The sequence below is a fragment of the Podarcis liolepis genome (genome assembly GCF_965112155.1).
Source record: "Podarcis liolepis genome assembly, chromosome: 4".
Lineage (NCBI taxonomy): Eukaryota > Metazoa > Chordata > Lepidosauria > Squamata > Lacertidae > Podarcis > Podarcis liolepis.
Genome location: NC_139558.1, coordinates 7,563,228 through 7,584,858, shown reverse-complemented (window position 1 = coordinate 7,584,858; position 21,631 = coordinate 7,563,228).

Sequence of the window (21,631 nt, the reverse complement as noted above, 5' to 3'; positions counted from 1 at the left end):
CTGCAGTACTTTGATGTCTGGGCTTGTAGCACAGTTACCTAATGATGGATCACTGCCTGTTGCCTTCTGATTGCTATTTGATAGACCTCAACATGCACCCTTGCATTTCTCTCCATCTGTGTAATCACTGAAAGGGAGGAAGGCAGATCAGGCACCAGCAGGTTAGGAACTGGCCATGGTTCTGAAGGGCCCCTTACTGCCCGGGCCATACCACCATTTTCAGCAACAGACTGTACTGCTGTTTTTGAACAGCAGCCAAGCTCAGTTTCCTTCTGTAGTGGTCACCTTCCAGTTTAAGTCACCAAAATGTAATGCCCCACCTCACATATCTGTAGTCCAGATAAAGAAAAGTAAAGTGGCCCCTGACCATTAGGTCCAGTCGTGACTGAATCTGGGGTTGCGGTGCTCATCTCGCTTTATTGGCCGAGGGAGCCGGCGTTCGTCCGCAGACAGCTTCTGGGTCATGTGGCCAGCATGACTAAGCCGCTTCTGGTGAACCAGAGCAGCACACGGAAACACCGTTTACCTTCCCACTGGAGCGGTACCTATTTATCTACTTGCACTTTGTGCTTTCGAATTGCTAGGTTGGCAGGAGCTGGGACCGAGCAACAGGAGCTCACCTCGTCGCAGGGATTCAAACCGCCGACCTTCTGATCGGCAAGTCCTAGGCTCTGTGGTTTAACCCACAGCGCCACCTGCGTCTCTCGTAGTCCAGATAGGATTTACTAATACCTTGATATGTTAGATCACATTCAGTTTTTGCCAGTGCACTAAGGAGAAGTTCGTTTCTTCTGTTCTTCATTTGCCTATTTACATTTTTAGAAACCACTTTCCCAACAAACTATTTCCCAAAGTGTTTTTTTTTAATAAAAATATACACAAATAAATAATCTATAATACAAATTTTAAAACCAAGTTAATAGCAGGTGTTTCAAACAATACACATTACTAAAACTCACATTAGTTTATATTATCATACCCCCGCCCCCAAACTTACCCCACACACAACCAGACTAGAAGAGATGTTAAAAGCAACAGTAAAATTGTCAAGGGCATGTACAAAATTACACTAAAGAAGTTCACAACAGGATTAAGGTAACTTTTAGGTAAGACCCTCAAGTCTCTCTTTGTGTGTGTGTGTGTGTGTGTGTGTGTGTTTTTAAAAAAAAACCAAAGAAATACCTTAATAATTTTCTAAATCCAAATGATTACAGGCCCTTTGGGTAATGGTGTTCCACGATGAGAGTGCTGCCACTGAAAAGACCCTGCTTTTGAGCAAGAAACATATTTCCAAACGAATGCTTCCAAGTTTTCATAAACATAATTCATTTTCAAACTGTAAAATGTATTTTCCTATTTTTAAAAAAGTAGAACTATTTTGCAAGTGATATACTTGTCTAACTCAATGAAACAACAGGGCCCTATACAACAATAACATTTTAAAGATAATGCTAAATGTTACAGTAATAATTAGCAGCCTTCACTATTGCATGTAATATTTATTTTTCCTAAGTTCTAACCTTACCCTTATTGCCCTTCAAACAGTTTTGTTTCCTGAGCAGCTTTTGTTTGCACAATTAAGTTCACAAATATTCCAGAATCCCAGCTCTACCCATGCAATGACCTGTAACATTACAGAAGATTGAGTAAAATATGGGGGCAAGAATGAATAAACATTCTCTGCAATTATAGGACAGTAAATGGACCGTTGCTGATCAGTATTATGGCTATGTGAATTTCCAAAGTGTTTCATTTGATAGGTTTGCTAGAATGTCCACCAGATAAATACCTTGGGTGCACAAACAGCATTTGTTCAAGGAGTCCCTGAAGCACTGACTCACTATATATAAAAAGAAAGCAGCAAAAACAATTTGAAAATTGTCCTTGTGCGAAGAAGAACAGCTATTTTGACAGTTACAAAAAAGATCAGCATTTATATAGCACTTTAGAATCTTTAGTTCATTCACATGGGCTGCTTCATGGTAATCCTTTGTTGTTGTTTAGTCGTTTAGTCGTGTCCGACTCTTCGTGATCCTATGGACCAGAGCACACCAGGCACTTCTGTCTTCCCCTGCCTCCCGCAGCACTCAGGGCTGATTTCCTTAAGCATGGATAGGTTTGTTCTTCTTGCAGTCCATGGGACTCTCAAGAGTCTCCTCCAGCACCATAATTACATGGTAATCCTTACAACAACCCTATTAAGATAGGTGAGTCTGTTTCTCCTTGTGTTGCGGGTGAGGAACTGAGATAGCATGACTTTCTGAAAGAGAGTGACTTGCTTAAGGCTTGCTAGGGAGTTCACAGAGGAGAGAAGACCTGAAGCATGGATGTGCTGTTTCACAGGAGGCTCTTAACAAATTGTGCCTGGAGAGCAGCCAGCACTCCTATCAATGAACATTGGCACCTAAGAGGTATGGAGCCCCCTTGGGTGGGTGAGCCTCACTGCCACACCTTCCAGAGGAAGAAGGCAGGCAAGTGAGTGAGAGAAGGTGTCTCTTGGCCACCATTGCCTGCCCTGTGGCGTCAAGGAGACAAAAGGAGGGTGAGGAAGAGGGCAGAGGTTGCCTCTCCCCAAATCTAGAGCTGGCCCTGTTCCAACAAAGCAGGTCTCTTTCTTCAAGGAGCCTCACTTGTTATTTAGGACATTCCTAGTTATGTGGCCATTTTGGAGAAATACAGCTTGTATAGAAATGATGGCAAATCTATTCTAAGGCTTCCCTCAGGGTATTTGGAATCAATCCTGGAACTGATTTTCAAAGGGGTGGAATATGAATTGGTTCTGAGTTTCCAGACATGCTTTAGTTTCAAGGCTAGGTTTTGAATTTGTTTACTTGTTCATTCTCAGGGTTTTTTTAAAGTGTTATATAGCTAACTACACTAAAAGGCCAAACTAAAGGGCCTAACTTCACGACACTAAATGCAATGTTGCCATCAGGGTTTTGTTTTAATTTGTTTTAATTATTACTAGGAAGTGGAGGAAACTTTTATCAAGCCCACAACATGCAGAGAAATGATATTCCTCTTTTGTCAGCAGCCACGATTTCCATGGAAATTGCCCCCTCACTGCAGTTAGTGATAGGAAAAAAGGTCCCATTAGGTGCCAATGCAGCACCTATCCACCACCATTGTTAAATTAATCCCGTCAAAACTCACATCATCAGCAATGAACTTACTCCATATGTTGCAGTATCTGGCTGTTTAAGATCATTATATCTGCTCTACTGTATTCTTCTACCTAGAATCATAGAATCATAGAGTTGGAATAGACCACAAGGGCCATCAAGTCCAACCCCCTGCCAAGCAGGAAACACCATCAGAGCACTCCTGACATATGGTTGTCAAGCCTCTGCTTAAAGACCTCCAAAAAAGGAGACTCCACCACACTCCTTGGCAGCAAATTCCACTGTCGAACAGCTCTTACTGTCAGGAAGTTCTTCCTAATGTTGAGGTGGAATCTTCTTTCTTGTAGTTTGGATCCATTGCTCCGTGTCCGCTTCTCTGGAGCAGCAGAAAACAACCTTTCTCCCTCCTCTATATGACATCCTTTTATATATTTGAACATGGCTATCATATCACCCCTTAACCTCCTCTTCTCCAGGCTAAACATGCCCAGCTCCCTTAGCCGTTCCTCATAAGGCATCGTTTCCAGACCTTTGACCATTTTGGTTGCCCTCCTCTGGACACGTTCCAGTTTGTCAGTGTCCTTCTTGAACTGGGGTACCTGTTGTTATAATAGATTTATTCTAATATAAGAAGTGCTCATTATTCTCAAGAATCGGCTAGGAAGGAAGGCTATAATTATTTTTGTAGCGAGGGCTTGGATCTGAACTGATCAGCTGGTATCACATACCTGGCAGGCCACAAATAATTACAGCAACCTAATTTTGTCTGATAGGATGTTCTGTATTAAAGAAAGCAGAACACCCAACAATTGCATCGACTATTGTTGGGGTCGTCAATATGGTGACCATCACCTCCCTTGGAACTCCCAAGATTTCCTGCCCCACCTGATTGTTTCTAGATAGGGTAGTATTTCTCTCTGTGTATATTTTTATACACTGAGCTTCAGGAGAAAAACTCCAGTTTTCAGCTACCCAGCCTTTTAACTTTCTTCTCCCCAGAATCTCTCTCTATGCTCCAACACCACCTAAATCTGTCCCAGGATTGAACTGGAACTCCAATGGACAATGGCTATGCCTCCACCCTGACCCTCTGGTTAGGACTGGTATTACAAAGCATATCTTAGTGGGAACAGCTGAGTTAGGTGAAGCCCACCCATCTCAACTATTCAGGTCTCAGCAACACATGCTGTTGGTTACATTTCTCTGTTAGCATTTATTTATTTATTTATTTATTTATTTTATTTATATATCACCTTTATGTTCCAAAAAGGCTTTAAAAAGCCTGTTTCATCATCATTTTATCAATATTTTGTTATATGTATCTCAATTTCAATTTATGAGTTAAAGTCATTACCACATTATCTGCATATAGTTTAATTTTCTCACTTTTTATTGATTAGAACTATTTTATTTTTATTTTTTCTTGATTGCTCACACCAGCAAAATGGCAGATTAGGAAGGATGCTTTGAAGTAATGATGCTTTGCTCTACATGAATCTTTACTTTTTCAGCAGGGAAAATAATAGGAAAAAATTATTGGGGTATGCCTGTTGTTTTACTACTTCATTTTGGCCAAATGGCTTACCCCATCATTGCCTAATTCTGATACTTCATTTCATTTAATAGTTCTTCAATAGTCATTCTGAGTGGAACAACAACTATGATTATAGCAAGCAATTCTGCCTTGTTATCAAGAATAATGCCTATCCTCTTAAGTAAATTGTTTTGTCTCTAAGATAATACTTATTGCAATCTATCCTTTTATCCATGTATGATTTTACAAAACAGCTTACTATTCATATTTATAATATGGGTTAGTTAATTTGGAAGCCTACAAGTTAATCCTTTTTGCTGGTGTAATACTTTCCTCCCACTCTTTTATATCTAATTAATCAAAATGAATTTGTGAAAGCTCGGACAACCTGCAATTACTTGATTCTGAACTGCAATCATGTTTACAACATTCAGCACTGCCTTCTCATCCACCCTTGCCCATTCACCTAGCATCACGGTTCTCCCTTGGGTCTCAAGCCCAAAGCAACTCCGCCCACAATGGCATTAGCAACTGCTTTGTTCTTTCTCTTCTCCCCCTCCAATGAGTTCAGGTTACAAGCACAGTGATTCTACCCATTGCACCACCAGGCTGACGGAGTAGGACCTGTTCCCCCCACCCTGAAAAGTCCTTCCATTGTGCCACATAACATGCTTCTCACCCCCAGAGAGATGAACTTGGTGTCATTTAGGTACCATGGAAACACCATTTTCTTGTGATGTTTATAATGCTGCTAATTACTGTTTGGATTTTATTTTTTTTAATTGTTGTACAAATAACCCCATTTTCCTACTTATTCTGTTTTTGGTGTTTGTTTGTTTGTTTGTTTAAAAAATATATCGTATATATTTGTGTAAAAGTCAGTTAGAAATGTTTTAGGGAAATATGTAAGAAGCAAATGTACTAATTTTCAAAATAGTTTTTTGTTTTGTTTGATTGTGTTAATTGCGTTTGGTCTTGAATAACAGTTTTAAAACATGGCACCCTAATTAGTAGAGTAAAATACTTCTTTTTGGATCCTCTTCATTGACCTTTTGATGACTCCCTAGTGAATCACTCACCCGCTTTCGGCCTTTTTGTTAAAATTGTTATTGTATGTTGGTGGACTCCTAGAAAGGGTTTCTATGGCTGCAGTGCTATACACAATGCCCTGGGAGAATGACCCATTGAACTCAGTAAGCCATGTATAGGGCTCTTTAAAAGACACATGTGGGCATCAAGTACAAGCCTGCCAGTTCATATTCTGTGAAGCCCACCGTGAACTGCTGATAACAGGTTGTAAGAAAGTATTACACCAGTAGCAGTTGGTGGGTCACATTCCCCCTGGCTCAAGTCATCAATAGGATAGCAAAAGTTGCTTCAGTACAAAAGTATGTCGGAAACCACAATGAAATGGATCTAGAACATGAGGACATTGCCTGAACAACCTGTGTGTGTCCACCATGTGGAAGCCAATACTGTGGGGTGGGTATAGAGAAGTCACAATACAGTGATATTACATTGTTATGGGTAGATGAGTAGGGTTGAATCCCTTCATAGAGCCAAGCTTTTCATAGAAGGATCTTGAAATAATAACTACTCAAACTACATTTAGTTTTGATCTTGACCTCAAAAAAAAACAACAAAAACTTTTTATACTTTTTGCAGAAAATATTATTTTCCTTTCTCTGTTCCCTTAACTTTTTACTCAAGCAACTGACCAACTGATATCCATAATTTGCCATGGAATAATTCCTAAACCTGCCTTGTGCAGAAGGCAGTGTGTGTTTGCCTCATACTTGGTGGCTGCAGCACAAGATATTCATGAGAACTGGTGAAGGTTCCTCATTTTATAAGCACAGTGACACTTCTTAGTTTTGGCAGCGGCTGAGACAAGTTTGAGGATGACATTCTATTCAGAAGATAGATAGCGATGAACTTATCTTCAGAAGAATGCCAACCTTTCCTAACACCAATAGTTCAGTAATTTATATTTCCAGGAACCATAGCCAAAGGGCATTTTGGATTAATTTTTCTGTGTGTATCCAATGGTGCCCAATCTATTATTTATCCATAAAATAATCATTAATCATTGCAACTGTTTTTTATCAGAGATGTACCCCTCAGAATGCCCCAGGTAATTTCATCCAATTCTAGGCAGGTATTCACTCCATCACTGGCGGCTGAGACTGGATGCAGCAGGGTGCAAGTTGAAGACTGCATAAAGCAATGGCTTAGAAGATGGAAGAACTTGCAGTTTATTTTGGCTTTGCCCAAGGCTCATTCAACTATCTGCTTGAGTTCTGTTCTTGTTTCAGTGGAAGTCCAGCTGAGGCTGGTGAATATTTCTTTTTCGCTGAGGGAGGGGGAGAAAGCAAGCAAAGATCAGAGCCAAATGTCACACAGCCTCCTATTACAGGTCAGTGGGGTATTCACGGTCCATATTCATTGAGCTAACTGATATATGTAATTGCAAGAATGATGTTGGAAGGTTGTAGTTCAAATATAAAATGAGGTTTCGAACACTGCAAGCCCAAATTCTCTTGTTCTTTAAGTGTACCAGTGAAAATGTCTAAACAAATCAAACAGAAAGAAAGCAAAGAAGGTATGCAGGGAGTATACTGAGAGAGGCTGAATTCACAGTCTTTCTCTTTCCTCAACTTACTGCTGCGACTTACCAGCCTTAGAGCTGGTGTAATATCTTTCCCTTATTGAAATACCGTACTTTCCCGTGTATAAGACCAGTGGCGTAGCGTGGGGGGTGCAGGGGGGGCCGGCCGCACCGGGCGCAACATCTGGGGGTTAGGGTTAGGGGGCGCAAATTACTTGCCTTGCCCCGGGTGCTGACAACCCACGCTACGCCACTGTATAAGACGTCTCCATGTATAAGACACCCCCTATTTTGGGGGACTGGAATTTCAGAAAATGGGGGGAGATGGCAAAAAGTTGTTGAGCTTTATTTGTGGAGGATTGCCCAGAGTTTTGTTTGGGGTGGATTACCGGGGGTTGTTGAGTTTTTTTAAGGGGGGAATGCCGCAAATCACTCACGCAGAAGCTGCCAATCGCCCGCCCAATTGCCGCAGCACCAGCCAATCAACACCACCCACTGACGTAGCAACCAATAACACACACAATAGCCTCTAAAAGCCATGGCAGCAACCAATCAAACGTCCTACCTATGCACTACCCATGTATAAGACAACCACCACTTTTTAGCATGATTTTTAAGGAACAAAACCTAGTCTTGTACATGGAAAAGTACAGTAAATGGAAAAGAAACTTTTTCTCATGCATGCACACATGCACACGCACGCACACACACACAGGAACAGTAAAAGACATGCCTCCCCCACTTCCATCATACTAGCACAAGCCAGACAGGACACAGGAAAAGACAATTTGTCTACATTTGGTTATTTGTTCCGTTCCACCCACCCTCCCCCCCAAAAGTCACTTGCCCTAATAGTCACATATCAGTTTGCTGAAACTGGTGGACTTAAACATACCTAGATTTGTTTCGGAACTATAGTCTAATTAGTGTCTGGTGTTCAGCAGTGTTTCATTCATTGTGCTTTGTGAATTCTGAAAACTGCTATTTCTCTCTCCTTTACACAATAGCTAGCCATGTTTCCCATCTTTCAAGTTACTGTTGCTGTGAAACCAACAAGATTAAGGTATAACACTTGAACTCCATAAATAAATAAATAAATAAATAAAGAATTCTCCCTCCACATTTAATAGTAGGAGTTTTGTGAGTTCAAAGCATAAAGACTCTAGTATCCCAAGATACATCAAAGCAAATGAAATGTGTTCTTTGATCTTCAGAACTTACAGCTTGCTTATATTATGCAAGCGGATTCTTTAGTAGGGGGAAATGGTCTGTTTGACCAGTGATCACACAGTCGTTTCATGATACCTTTTAATTAGTTAGTTAATTATTTAATTACATGTCTACACCAGGTTCTCAAACCAACAGGGCATTTAAAGTACTGCACTATAAAATACAGCCATGAAAACCTCAACGAAGTCGAAATCCACTAAAGCAATAAGCAGCAGTAACAGCCAAGGAGCAAAGGACTATGCCATCTCTCCAGTGACTCAAAGACCTTTCAAGACGCAAATGTATTGCATAATCCTCTGCAGCAGCAGAAGGAATGTGGCCAGGTGGGCTCTGTCCTCCAAGTCTGTTCACAATCTACAGTGGGCAGTGTTGCGGACAGGTATTGGGCCATGCAAGTGATCCAGCAACGGGCAGGTAGAATCATCTGGCTGCTGACTATTAGCCAATGCCAGCAGACCTTGGGCAGGTGTTTGCCTGGTGGTGGCCAATAGGAACGCTTGGGCCTGCTCCCAAGAGTCATTAAATTGTGGCCTGCCCGGCCGTCTTCCCTGCTCTTCCATCCCTATTTTCTCTCCCAAACGATGTGGCTAAAATCATAATCTTGCTGTCCCTAACAAGCTGGGAGGAAGAAAGACTTCAATGGGAGGCACAACAGTTTTGCCTTTCTCAATGGTTCAAAAATGGAACAAAAATGCCTTTCAAAACATTCTCCGTGCAAAATTAGAAAGCATTTTGACAATTATTTTTGGTAGGAAGGAGAAGGTATAATCCTCCAATAGGTTTTTTCCCCCCTCGGAAAATTCTCTTTTGAGAAATTTCAACTCACTTATCAGAGGACAAATATGCCCTGTCCAAATCTTATAGCAAACAGACCTGATTCACCAATCTGCAAGTTTGGGTTTGAAGACGGTACACAAAAATGTGAATTTCACAGGGAAATATATTGATAAATATACAAGAATGAGTATTTTAGGGGGAAATGGCATATAAAATGTGTTCAATTTAAATGTATTTTCCATACCCCCCCCCAAATACAATATAACAGACCTATGGCTGAGCACACTGAAAATGGACACAAGATAGAGATGGGATTAAATATCCAGGGTTTATACTGATCGAGGAAGCAACGGGCTGAGAGAGGTAGACTGGAAGGAGGAAAGAGAAAATAAGCCTAATGCTTATTTTAATAATATTAAAGGTAAAGGTAAAGGGACCCCTGACCATTAGGTCCAGTCATGACCGACTCTGGGGTTGCTTTATTGGCCGAGGGAGCCGGCGTACAGCTTCCGGGTCATGTGGCCAGCATGACTAAGCTCTGGCAAACCAGAGCAGCACACGGAAACACCGTTTACCTTCCTGCTGGTGCGGTACCTATTTATCTACTTGCACTCTGATGTGCTTTTGAACTGCTAGGTTGGCAGGAGCAGGGACCGAGCAACAGGGGCTCACCCCGTAGCGGGGATTCAAACCACCGACCTTCTGATCGGCAAGTCCTAGGCTCTGTGGTTTAACCCACAGGGCCACCCGCATCCCTTTTAATGATATTACACTAATACTAAACAACTAGGGGCTGGACCCCTGCTCATTCCACTCACCAACCCCTGCCACCCCCCACTATATTAAACCACCAGAGCTTCCCTTCTCACCCCATGCAACAAATAAGATTGCTTTTAACCTTCCCAGTCCCATTTCTGAAGCCAATTCTCCCTTCTTTTCAGCAGCTTCACTTTGCACCCATTTCTACCTTCACCTCCATGTCTATGCCTCCTCCTCCTTTTGTGCAATCCCCTTTCCCACAAGCCACCTCCATGGTAACTTCCTGCATCAAATCCAGGATTGTCATGAAGCACTGCAGGTTATCCAATGGGAGCAATGCTCTGACTTCATGCAAATCCAGTACTGTGATGTCACACTACAAATTCCCCAATGGGGGCTGTGCGATGACAGCCTTACATTTTTATGTATATAGGAAGATACTGAAAATGAATCCTCAACTGAACCCAAAATTCACAGATGGCAAAACAGGTAAAGCTATTTCACTAAATATTCTCCAGGGGTGAAGGAGCTCAAAAAAGGGAAACTTTCAAAAACATGTCAGAATATTCTTTCCTGAGAAGAAACTTTCCCAGCTCTAGCTGCAAATGCCTAGAATTGAGCTGGGAACCTTCTGCTGTGAAACATGCACTCTGTCACCGAGCACTGAAATGATATAATTATGGCAAATTAATATGTATGGAGGAGGGAGGAGGATCTGGGCAGCAGGCCCACCCCTCTGACCTAAATGCATTCAATTAAACATCTGCAGAAAAATAATGCATAGCCCCCTGTATATGCATAGGGCTTTCTCCAGATCACACAGGGTTATCAGTATATAAACACACATGGGCCCTTCTGCTATGCTCTTTAACTCTCTCAGGAATTTAGGAAGTTGCATTATATTGAGTCACGCCATTGGTCCATCTAGTTCAGTATTGTCTCTGCTCACTGGCTGCAGCTTTCCAGGGTTTTAGACAGGACCTGTGACCTTCTGAATGAAAAGCCAGTGCTCTGCCACAGAACTTCAGCCCCACTTTGTATGTGTTGGGGTCAAAGTCTCTCTTTCTAGGGCAATGGGGATGTGCTTGCCCCTTTTCTCCTCTTGGTGCCACTTCGAGTATTCCCTGATAAATCGTATCCTCCCTAAAAGAGGGCACATGTTGCGGTGAGACCTGCAGACTGATTGTGGGTGGGTCTATTGAATAGCCACAACACCCGATTGGTAGGTCCCTCATTGCTGGATTTAATCTGGCCAATGGGGTATAGTCTAAATGGACTGAGGGACCTATATAAACCCTTGCACATGTCCCAGAGCTTCCTCTTTCAGCTCGTGCATCGGAACACCCGCCCACCTCTCCCTAATTTTAGGGCATTTTGTGATTGACCTTGCTATGCCCTTGTGTGTCGTCTGTTGTTGGGACAGGGGCACGGCAGGAATTTTCCCCACTTGGCTGTTGCCATTTGGGTTTCACCTACCATGTAGCAATTCATCACAACTTGTAAGGTTGTGGATAGGCACTGGTTCATGTGATAGGGATGGGAGAACGGTCTCGCCATCCCTATGTGAAGGGTATTCCGTTAAAGGAATCCAGGGACTCAACTTGGTTTGGTCAACCCCCGAGAGGAGTTTGTGCCTGTGCCTGAGTCCAGGGGAGCATCTGGGGAGTGAACAGAGTCTGTTCCCAGGCTTTTCACCTGCCTCAGGTGTTCACCCTTGGCTGACCTATGATAGAGCTCTGGGTCAGCGCTACCTGAAAGGGTTAGGGAGCTAGTCGAACCAGAGCCTATGCAACCACTCACTTTTCTGTAATCAATAAAGTTGTAGCCTAAATTCTGCCAAAAACCAAAACTAAAATTTGAGTCAAACGTGTCTTTATTTAGGGGGGAGGTCTCTGGGTCTGAACACGCAAATGAGTGAAAAGGGGGGGTACATTTTGAGCACTGCAAAAACTCCTTCCTCAAATTTCCCTCAGTACTTCCCCCAGCTGTGAAGATGAACAAAAAAACTGAACACCACACTCTTAGGAAGTTTCTCAAATTGCTCCTCATACAAAAGGTCAGAGTGTTTTTATGTCTGGTCTACAATGGGAAATAATAAACTATAACAGATTTATGCATGCATGCAATCTGTCAAAGGGTTGTGTGCACTGACCGTGCTCTTATTAAACTGCTTATGGGGTAAGAAAACAATGGAAGGGGACACTTTCCTGCTACATGGGAAAAAATGTAAAATTCTTCAGCATTTGCGGAAATTCATGGAGGAATTCTGAAAGGTGGAAGCAACCTGGGAATCAGATTCTAAGCACTACACTGAAATAAAATGAGGAAAATCACAACTTTTCTTTCTCTTTTTTGCTCACAGCTTACAAACCGAGAAAGAACTGCAATTCACCACATACATTATTCACTGGAAATTATTTAGCTTGGCTCTGTTGGGTGAGTCATGCTTAGGCTGAGTGGAAGGTTCTGAGCACTCTAGGAAGCATATAAATTATTTGAACTCAATGTAAAATTCATGGATTTATTCTCTTTCTCACCTAACTTCTCCCCAAAATCTCCGAGATTCATTGACTTCAGATCTGTAGGCTAGCATATCTGATGCAACAACATCAGAGTTATCTTCCTGTGTATTTTGTATGTATGTATGTATGTATGCATGCATATAGGGATATAAAATCCTGCCAAATGTGACTACATTAAAAATTTACACTGGTGAAGGTGGTGGAATTTCTAATCGGATGTTATCATACAACAAACTGGTTGTAGAAAAGAGAAATGATTCCTGGGGATTTTTACCATGGCAACTGGGGATAGTCTGCTCTTATAAGAAATCAGCACCCCTTCATTGCGCTGGCAAAATGCTTTCTAAGGCCTGTGTAAACATCAAACTAACTTGGGTCCCATCAAGCAAAACACAACCTACCAGCCATATATTATAGCCTAGACAGCAAAAACAAGAGGTTTAGTGAACTCACTAGCTAGATAAATTTGTCCACTAAAGTTTGTTAAAGATTGAAACCTAGCCATCTCCCCCCTCCCCCGCCATTTTCCTAAATAATAGTGAAAACCCTTTTTGTTTATCCTTTAATAAATTCTCTTGAGAGGCCCATACACTTTGGACTTTTATTTTTGTGTCCATGAAAGTAATTGACCTTGTGCAACAACTTCTCCTCATGCAACAAAACATCCCCTCCTTCTCCTCTCCCTGCTTGAGGGTTCCCCCGCCCCAGCCCTCCACAACATTTTGAGCAGGGCATAGGAGGAGGTGTGGGATAATAAATTTGGTTTCACAACTGGAAATTGTTCTGCAAGCATAATGGCTTTGTTATATACAACTCTTAGAGATTATTTTTATTTTAAACTCACTTTTAAATATCATTAGCACATCCCCTATTGTTTTCCTTGCTGCAATTGTGCAACAATAGATAATGCCTTTCTCTCCCCGAAAACCCAATTGGTTCTATCTGTAATGATTTATCAGCAAATTGTAAAGACATATTTATTTCACCAAGCCTTTGGGATGATGTAAGTGTTGTTCCCCTGCCATGAGTATGTGTTCTGGTGCTTCTATTTTTTGCTCTTTTTATCATGGCATGTTCATATTATTTTATATTGCATTGTTTTAATAATTTTAAGCTACCTCGGTGATTAACTTGGTTGAATCTACTGGTATGTAGATAAATGAGCAAATCTCTTAAGAATGTGATCAAGAGTTGGTTATGTTCTGTTTATTTATATAATTTCTATGCCACTTTACATTTGGCTCTTTTGGATAAAATACATATTTTTGTGAACACTTTCCCCACACTGAAACTGCATTGCAAAATCCAGAGAAGTGCATAATTTGAGTACATGCTGTGTTCCAATCTGCAAGCACATTTGGGAGTGTTGAATCAGATCGATCCACCATGGGGGGGGGGGGGGAGAGAAATTAAACAAATTCAACCCCCATCCCTGCCATATATGGTGGTCCACACAAAACTAGATATTGAATTTTCCTGTTCTACGGAATAGAACTGGGAAAACAAGAGTTCTAGCATGCATCTGGCAGTGGCGTAGCATGGGTTGTCAGCACCCGGGGCAAGGCAAGTAATTTGCGCCCCCTAACCCGTGGATTTGCGCCCCCTAACTCTAACCCCCCGATGTTGTGCCCAGTGCGGCCGGCCCCCCCTGCACCCCCCACGCTACGCCACTGGCATCTGGCAGAGTCACCACACACAGTTCAACTGGAGAGTCACCAATGCCATGGTCACACCGTACATTATCTCACTGTGATATCCCTTTAAACAGTCATGCCTTCCCTCTAAAAAATTATGAGTGCTGCCGTTGGTTAAGGGTGCTGAGACTTGTTAGGACACTGCTATTCCATTTCCAGAGCTACAGTTCCCAGAGCGGTTTAACAAGCAACACCTCGTCACATGGAATTCTGGGAACTGTAGTTCTGCAGGAGGAATAGGGGCCTCTTAACAACTCTCAGCTCCCAGAATTATTTAGGGGAAGCCATGACTGTTTAAGGTGGCCTCCTAGTGCTTTAAATGCCTGGCTTGAATGTGGCCCAAGGTGTGCAGGCCTGTTTCATTTCTTGTTTAATGGCTGCCCTAATGTTCCACATTGCATTACTTCAATTTATCCTAATTTAAAACTAAAGTGCCCTTCTTAAGGTGAGGGTGTTTTGGTTTGTTTATTTGTTTTCTTAAAGACGTACGTGATGACTGTTTGATTTTGCAAAGTCCTTCCTTATGTACGGCATCATTACTGCCACTTGGCTTGTCAGGCCTTTCTTGAAAATGAAACTCTGACTCAACAACTTTGCCCTTGGTTAAATAAATAAACCGTAACTGTAGTTGTAACATCATTATCAGAGTACGAACCTGAAGGTCTGCTTAGGATTTATTAGGGCTACACGGCCATTACCAATGCTACTTAAACTTTATTGCATTCACCTTGCTGCCTAACAGCATGTGTGCTGCTCTTGTGTCATTGGGAGAAGACTCAGCAACTCCTCCAGTTCTAGTCAAATACAGCTTTCTCCTGTACTGCCCACTCCAGCCTTTGTGCTTTGCTGAGCTTATCGTGCCTTCTCCTTTTATAAAAGGGTGCCATAGGTGGATTTTTTTGGTGAGGCAAAACCCACGGCAACATTCAGAAGTTTGCCCTTCTTTAGTACAGTGGTACCTTGGGGACTCAGGTGGTGCTGTGGTCTAAACCACAGAGCCTAGGGCTTGCCGGTCAGAAGGTCGCGGTTCAAATCTCCGCAACAGGGCGAGTGCCCGTTGCTTGGTCCCTGCTCCTGCCCACCTAGCAGTTCAAAAGCACGAAGTGCAAGTAGATAAATAGGTACCGCTCCAGCGGAGAGGTAAACGGCATTTCCGTGTGCTGCTCTGGTTCGTCAGAAGCGGCTTACTTATGCTGGCCACATGACCCGGAAAAACTGTCTGCAGACAAACACTGGCTCCCTCGGCCTATAGAGCCAGATGAGCGCACAACCCCAGAGTCGTCTGTGACTGGACCTAATGGTCAGGGGTATCTTTACCTTTACCTTGGTTTACAACCATAATCCATTCCGGAGATCCATTTGTAAACCAAAACAGGTTGTAACCCAAGGCGCACTTTCACCAATGGGGCCTTCCCCCCAAAATTGTTATCCCCAAAAAATGGGTTGTAATCCAAAAAAAGTTTGCAAACTGGGGCACGCACTTCTGGGTTTGACGTGTTTGTAATCCAAAACCAAGGTACCACTGTACTGTTGAAAGATATGTGAGGATAACGATATGTGTCCAGGAATCAAGGTCCTCTGTTCTAGCTATGAAACCTTTCCATAATAAATATTTTAAAAATCCAGGACTTTGCACCAAAGTGCTAATGAGCAGCACAGGGCCAGTCTGCAGTGTGGTGCGTGAATCCATAGCTGTCAACTTACAGATTTGAAAATAAGATTTAGATTTAGGGAAGCTTTTAATGTTTGATGTAACCAACAGATTTAGGGAAGCTTTTAATGTTTGATGTACCATTGTATTTTAATATTCTTTTGGAAGCCGCCCAGAGTGGCTGGGGAAACCCAGCCAGATGGGCGGGGTATAAATAATAAATTGTTATTATTATTATTATAAGGGACCAGCAGCCTTGAAAATAAGGGACCTGCAGCCTCACCTGTTCCAGGTACTCGAGTCTTCCTGTCCTCCTGCAGTCTGGTCAAATTCATGCTGGTAGCTTCGAGAACAATGTCCAACCAACTTTGTAACCAGAGGTTCAACTGAATAGAATCTGAATCACATGCACCACAAGGCCTATGCAGCCTCAACTTAAGATGGCTCCCCGGCCTGGCTTTGCACTGCAAAGTTTGCAGCAGTACGTGCAACAAAATGGCGTCCAGCATTCAAAAACCCCCTCAGCTTGCATTAACTAGCTACACACAAGGCATGCAAGCTCCACCCCTAGTCGTTTTTAGACTTCTTATTGGGTGAGCAACACAGCCAAGCAACACAGTTGGAGCCTCCCTTCTCCCTGGCCAGCAGGGAGGGAGGGAGAGGAGCTGCTTCCTTTGAAATTTTAAGGGACATCCATCAGTAAGGGACAGCAGCGGGACATGGTGCTGGAATAAGGGACTGTCCCTTCAAATAAAGGGCACTTGACAGCTATGTGTGAATCTCAGGTAAGAGTGCGAGTGAGAGAATGGGGTGGTCACTACAAACAGCCTGACTCTACTGAGAGAGCCAAAACAGGCATCTCTGAAGAAGTAACCTCAAGTTTATGAGCAGATGTCAACACTGTGATAAACATTCTGCGCTTGTTCCTAGAAGTGAAAGACGTGACTAGCAAATGCTTTATTTTCAGCTCAAGGCTGAAAGGCACCTGGAAGGATGCATTTATGGGAGCACAAATACTGGAAAGTGTCCTTCACTAAGCTCCACTTTACATTGCTTAAGAACAAGAGCTGCTATTGAAATCTCCATTAGTCAAAAGGTGGCTGGTGAAGCATCTCCTCACAGGCCAACAGTGCATGGGGGGGGGGGAATCCCAACTGAGATGCTATTAAGCCATTTCTCACTCTTTCTTCCTTGCCTTCAGCCAGAGTATGGATCAACCAATCGCTTCCTTTTCATTACATCTACAGTGGAACCTCGTGCTACGTACCGTCCTCCTTACGAACGCTTCAGGTAACGAGCTCTGCTCACCCGGAGGTAGATGCTCCTGGTAGCGAACTTTGCCCCAGGTTGCGAGCGGAAGTCATGCTCCGGCGGCGCGGAGGCCCCATTAGCTAAAGTGGTACCTCAGGTTAAGAACGGTTTCAGGTTAAGAACAGACCTCCGGAACGAATTAAGTTCGTAACCGGAGATACCCCTATATTTGAATATGCATGGTATTTACACAAACCTTGTGCAATAATTAACACGTTTTTATAGGCACATATTTTCACCATCTTTTAATCCTGATCTCTCCTTTGATTCAATCCGGCATCCTCCTTGGCTCTCTAACTTTCTTCTCTCCTGTTCCCTCCCTTTTAGGAATCAAATTGAATCCCCTTGAATAAAATTCTGCATTTCCTGCTTTCTCTTCGTCTCCTCCTGACCAGCTAGTGTGCCTCCTTTCTCAATGGGTTTAACCTGATAATTTCTAGTGTAACCAAAGGCCTGTCTTTGAAGATCCGTAAAGGTAAAGGGACCCCTGATCATTAGGTCCAGTCGCGGACGACTATGGGGTTGCGGCACTCATCTCGCTTTATTGGTCAAGGGAGCCAACATTTGTCTGCAGACAGTTTTTCCAGGTCATGTGGTCAGCATGACTAAACCACTTCTGGCGAACCAGAGCAGCGCACGGAAATGCCGTTTACCTTTCCGCCGGAGCGGTACCTATTTATCTACTTGCACTATGTGCTTTTGAACTGCAGGAGCAGGGACCGAGCAATGGGAGCTCACCCCATTGCGGGGATTCAAACCACCGACCTTCTGATCGGCAAGCCTCAGCTGGTAGGGCAAGAGACTCTTAATCTCAGAGTCATAGGTGCACACCTCATGTTGGGCATAAGATTCTTGCATTGCAGGAGGTTGGAGTAGATGACCATTGTTGGCCTACAATTCTACGATTTATTGTTGTTGCACTATTATATAGGTATAGTTTAACCACAGATATCTGAAACTGCATTTTAGGATTTGAAATGGCACATGGACTTGTGGGAATAGACAGTCTGATTCATGGATAATTGCATATGGTGTAAATTCATAACATCTGAAAATGACTTTTTGCTGTGCAGATTCCTCAAGCATCCCAAAGCAAGAGGAAATACCCTGCTCATTCTCTTATTCTCTTCGCTGCCAGCCTCACACACTTTGCCTGAACAGAAATATAAACAGAGATATATAGTTTGCATACTGGGGACTTGGATAAGATGGGTGCCATCGGCATACATCTATCTGTGATCTGGAGGCCCAAGAGGGGGTAGTAGGGGGAAAGGGTGGACAGATTCTGTCCACATCCACATCATATATTTAAAGCTCTATGGTACCATTTTAAAATAGCCATGGTTTCCCCCATAGAACTATGGGAGCTGTAGTTTGCTAAGGATGGTACAATGGAAGAGAATGAAAACAGAGAGATTTGCAAAATTATCTATAGTTTCTATGAACACTTGTGTGTCGCTGTGTGGCAATTAAAGATCAGCAGTCTGCAGATTACTTCTAAGCCTTCCTCGTTCAGAGTTTGCTCTCTGTGTGAAATCTTTTCTTCCCGCAAGGAGATGTTCCTCTTTAAGGCCTTGCAAATACATAAAGACCAAATTCAAATTCACTGATTACTGTAATTCACCTGGTGGAGTGACACTTGAATAGGTTTCAGTTTTTAGCATTCCCCCCTCACCTGTAGATTGCTAGTCATTCTACTGTTAAAATACCCCGATGCTATTTAGTGACCTATGATATTTCTATTGTGTTTATTAATCATAGGTGATAAGTGGAAAGACTCATTATCACAAATTACGTTTCTCCCCCAATTGCCTTTGGCAATGAATGCATTTTACATAATTGCCTGATAACTGAGGTTCAATTTTTAATTAATAGAATCCTGTGTAGGATACAGGGCTGTAATTGGGGAAGGACAAGTGGATATAACCACCTCACCTCACTTGGAACAGAGGTTTTTCCCACTGTAAAAATGGGGCGGGGGGTATATATGCATCACAGAGACTAACATGTTTTTAATTGCAAAACATTGTAGCTCCAAAAACAAGGGTTTCCATTTCGAGAATTGGGCCTTAGAATAGGAAAGAGAGAGAGAGAGAGAGAGAGAGAGAGAGAGAGAGAGAGAGAGAGAGAGAGATCAGTGCAGTATTGTGCCCCATCCCTGTGCCAGTAATCCATATTCCATCCCTGAGCCCCACCTAGGATCACCTGATTAAAGGAAGGATCCCAAACTCTTAAAATATGATTGTGAGTACTGCAAGGAGTTGACAGGAAGAATGAGTAAACTTAAAAGGGCGATTATTTTTAACGGTTGTGTCACCTTAACCTGCCAAACTTACAATGGGTGACTAAGGGCTTGTCCTCATTTCCGCTAGTCCCATGCCTGGGAAGCATGGGTTCGAGTGGTTTTCTGTTTGCACTTCCACTTTGCCTGGGAAAACCTGTTCTTTAGCGCTGAATCGAAGCAACCATCAACCCATGGAAAACCCAGTTGACAATTGCTCTGATTCAATGGTGAAGATTGGGTTTTTCCAGAGGGAAAAGGGTGGGACATGTGTAAGGTGGAATCTAGACACATATAAAAAACACGGTGAAAATGCTTTTTTTTTAAAAAAAAAAGTTTTGAAAAATAGATTGAATTTGTCATAGCTCACCATCGCCATCTAGTGTCGCATTTGTATAATGCACTTTACAATACACTTTAAATGTTTTATTTGCATCTGTATAGCTGAGACCTAAGTCTGGATGAGCCCTAAATGGTATGGTTCTTCCCAGCCTCCTCAGCTTTTATGGTTATCACCCTTTTCACACATGGTTGTCCTTTTAACAATCCCTCCTTTACCTGTCACCATGCAGATAAGATTGCCAGGTGCTTAAAGGGTATAAGGGTCAAACAGAAATGTGAATAAGGGTGGGTGTTTTTTTGTGGAGGGGTCTCACAAAACAATTGAAAGTCTGAAAACCTCCACCTTATATCACTGGATCTCTTTCTAGTTCCACAGTTCTTCCCCTCTATGGTTCTATATCAAGAGCACCAGGATGTATAATACGCCTGAATCCTGCTCGAATTATCTCTCATGGTTGCAGGCACAAACTGGGGAGGGCTCCATAAACTCCCAGCACTCCCAGTGTCCTGTTGTTCAGTTCTTCCAATTGCAGCCCCTCGACTACTGTTATGGGTGGAAGAAGTAAAATATGAAGTTGTCCAATTCATTGTTTGTTGCCCTGTCTTATTTTACCCTGTTATTATGAAAAATGTGCATCTTTTAAAGCAGGGATGGGAAACCTGTGACCCTCCCAGATGTTACCGAACTGCAACTCCCAGCATCCCTGATCACTGGCCATACTGGTCAAGGCTCATGGCAGTTGAAGTCCAAGAACATATGGAGGCCTGCAGACTCACCATCCCTGCTTTAAAGTGTTGATTTGAAATTCCAGCCTCTTGAGTAATATTTTATTCATTTTTTATTGAACCTCTTTGATTTGCATTCAACATACAAATTAAAATAATAGAGGAGGATGCTCATAGTTTGTGAAATATACCATGTTTAGGATGATCTGAAGAGCCTTCTCAATGATTCAGATGCCAAGTGAAAAGCAATAACAAGATTTGTTTTACAAAACAGCCCTTGAGCACACACCGCACTTCAATTTGATAAACACTAAAGTATTGCATTCTGTAGTGACACCATTCATGCAGGTATATAATGAGGGTTAAATATCACATTTCTCAGGCTGTCTTTATATATTCATCACCATGTCTGCCATTATATGCTTCAGAGTAATAGCTTTCAAAGCAGAAAATACTATTTTATTTTCCAAACATATCACTTTCAATTGCCTTTTAGCATATGGTTACCAGACATCCCCACTTCCCGGGGACAGTCCTCAGATCTACAAATCCATCCCCAGGAAAAATCCATCCCCGGAATGTCCCCGGATTTCATTTAATGTCCCCGGATTTATATTTTATTTTTAAATCATTTTTATTAGTTTTTAGCATATTAATTATCATTCATACAACAAAACTTCTCATCTTATACAACATTTTTTATTGTATACACCTCTGATGATTTTCCGTTCTTATCACTTATTATGCATTTCTTAATTTCATATTACCTTTAATTATCTTGACTAACGATCCTCCTCATTGTCTTTTTTTTGCAATATTTCAAATAATTCACCTTACAAAACTTCTTGCAAACCTACTAGCGTAATCTGATCATTACAATTACTTTTCAAATAGTCTGTAAATTTACTCCAGTCTTCTGAGAATCTCTGGTCCCGCAGGTTTCGAATTCTTCCTGTTTGTCTAATTCTGCATAGTCCATCAATTCCGTCCTCCATTCTTCTTTTGTCGGTAATTCTTCTTTCTTCCAATTTTGTGCCAATAATATTCTTGCTGCCGTCATTGCATATAAAAATA